This window comes from Pteropus alecto, unplaced genomic scaffold (assembly GCF_000325575.1).
Source record: "Pteropus alecto unplaced genomic scaffold, ASM32557v1 scaffold63, whole genome shotgun sequence".
NCBI classification, from domain to species: domain Eukaryota; kingdom Metazoa; phylum Chordata; class Mammalia; order Chiroptera; family Pteropodidae; genus Pteropus; species Pteropus alecto.
In genome coordinates, this window is record NW_006434897.1 from 700137 (window position 1) to 702817 (window position 2681).

The 2681-nt window shown below is 47.3% G+C and overlaps 1 protein-coding gene across 2 annotated transcripts in view; it reads right to left on the reverse strand.

Annotated features, from left to right (window-relative positions):
* Positions 1–1168, reverse strand: part of PPM1K (protein phosphatase, Mg2+/Mn2+ dependent 1K) — a 21913-nt gene extending 20745 nt beyond the window's left edge. For both annotated transcript variants that reach the window (XM_006910718.3, XM_015588495.2), the window contains exon 1: positions 971–1168. The gene's annotated coding sequence lies outside the window, so the exon portion shown is untranslated. The remainder of the gene's footprint in view (positions 1–970) is intronic.
* Positions 1169–2681: the final 1513 nt, after the last annotated feature.

Consider the following 2681-nt stretch of genomic DNA (forward strand, 5'->3'; position numbering starts at 1 on the left):
CTGGCGAAGGGTGCAAAGGACTGAAGAGGCCTTGTTGCACATTTCCAGTCTGAAGCTCAGAAAGGCTAAATGGAGCTTTGGAGATTCCAAATTCCCAGGCTATTTCCATCCGGAATCTCGTCTTTGTCACCTCCTGTGAAATCTCTAATCTACAGAAATTGGCTGCTAAAAAAGACAACACCAGCCACAAAGCCTAATTACAATGCTCTCCTAGGAAAAGAGCAAAACCCTCACATCGACACCAACCAAGGCTCTGCATCCTTCTTTATTCTGAGGCCCTGAAAACCTCTGTGTTGCACAATTCAGGATCCTGGGCTCGTCTCCCTGGCCGTGACAGATGAACACCTAGTGTGATACAGGGGAAGAAGCACACCCTCTCGCCGGCCCAGCACTGCAGATGGCTGGGTTTCCCCTAGCACCTACCGCCGCCGGGTATCCACCTCCCAACCACCCTCTCCAAATATGGATCCCAGGTGTCGCCTACGTCTCCCTCTCCCCGGCTGCAGCTGCGGCGACGACGCCGCGTCGACTCCTGCAGCATCCTCGACGCGGGGCCTCGCTAAAGGGAAACACAAAGGGCAGCCCCTGCCTCCCTTCCATCGTCCCTTCCGCGGTCCCTTCTTCCCTCTGCCTCGGCGGACCCAACTTACTGAGCTGGCGCCTCCAGCCTGCGGTCAAATTCGAGGAGTCTCAACAGGAAACGCCTTCAGCCCACAGTGAAGCCCAGACCAGCTGCCCCTGACCTCAGAAGGAAAGAAAACTGCGCACAGAGAATACAGACACCGACCGTGGAGCTCGGACTGAGGAGGCTGAGGAAATTCAACCTATATTTCCTCTCGCGTCCTAGGAAACCCTGCCCCATTAACTATCCATTCTACGATCTGGGAGCGGTGGGATGCGACCCGGCCCATAAATGATATTATAAAAAATTAACAGAAATCAAAATAAAGTGAATTCCCTAGGCTCTTACCTCGTGATGGTTAGGTTCCTGGAAATTTTTTAATTAGCTAACGAAAGGCGGAGGAGGTGCTTTCTTGGTCGGTAAATAAGACTGCCTTCTCCGATGTTTCTGATCTCTGGAGCAAGCACTTAGAACAGCCACTGGTTAGTTTCCTGGAAATTCTCGAGAATTTGACCCCCGCAGTGGGCCAGATGGAAAAGGGAAGACTGTTTCCCCTGACTGACGGCAGCCCCGGCCAATCTGCGCTGAGAAAGGCGGTGCGCTTGCCGTCGGCGCACCAATCACAAATTCCAAAGAGAACGAGCCTCCCTGTAACTGCAATTTGACTTGGCCGACTTCCAGCACTGCGCTGCGGACCGACGTCGACTTGGGCCAGTAGAGGCTAGGGGTGACATCCCACCCGCCCGAAGGCCTGGGCGCGCGGGCCAATGATGGGGCGCCTCGGCAGTGGGTGGGGTCGGGAGACTGTTCCTAGCCAGCGAGTCCATCATCAGGGAGCGGGGCGGGGAAGGAGAGGTGTCGTTTGGGGTTTGGGGGCTGTAGTTGTGACAACTAGGAAACCAAAAAAGGAATGCTAACAACACCTGGGCAAAGGGCTTCTTGAAAGGCATCTGGTTCATTGCTATTCTTTGAAAAACTCGAAGTGCAGCATTCTTCGTGACTTAACGGGCATCTTGTGATCCCCTGAGATTGTCGATTCTTTCGTTCAACAAGTATTTCCGTTTATGTAGGATTTTTTTTTTTTTTTTTTTGTATTTGAGGCACTGTGCTAAGCACTGGAGATACAATCCCGACTCGAATAGACTAGAAGTGATAGCTGCCTTCATATAGCTTACAGTCTAATGAGGAGCAAGAGGGAGAAAACAAACAGGTAAACAAGCAAATAAAATAACAAATCATGTCAAGGAAGGAAATAGACAAGGTGTGGATATAGAGAATAATAGGAGGTTGATGTGACATAGGGAGGCTTGTTATGAGAGAACTTTATAACATTTAAACGGAGACTCGGAGAGTAAGAAAACAGGAAAGTGACGATTTCTTCAGGCAGAGGGGACAGCAAAGCAAAGGTCCTGAGGTGGGACAGCTTGAAATTTTGGAGGAACAGAAAGGTCAATGTGGCTCCAATGTAGAGGTAGGGGGAGAGCAGCATGACATGAGGTTGATGAGGTAGACAGAAGCCAGACCATGTAGCCAAGTGTTGGAGTGTGCATTAATTTTAAATTTAATGGGACTCTTGAGACATTTTAAGCAAAGAACTAAAATGATCTGATTTAGACTTTAAATCACTTAGGTTAATTTGTTGAGAACAGATAAAATAAGCTATTGGGAGAGTGGTTAGGAAGCTATATCAGATGAAACTCAAGGTAGGAAATGACCTGGTTTAAACTATGGTGATATCACTGCAGGTAGAAAAAAGCAGAGAGATTGGAGATTTTTGACATATTAGGTATTTTGGTCCCCAGACTGCTATTCTGAATCCAGTTCTTTGAATACTCTATTTAGAGAGTGAGTCTCACACTGACGACTTATGAATTCTAGTAATGACATTTGAGGATTATGTGTTGAAATTCAATTTTCATGAGCTTTCTGAAATTTTCTTTTTAAATTTTTTATTGAAGAATTATATATGTGTGTGTCTATATACAGGAAAGTGCACATATCCCAAACTCAATGAATTTTTACAATCTGAACACACCTGTGTACCCAGAATCAAAAAATA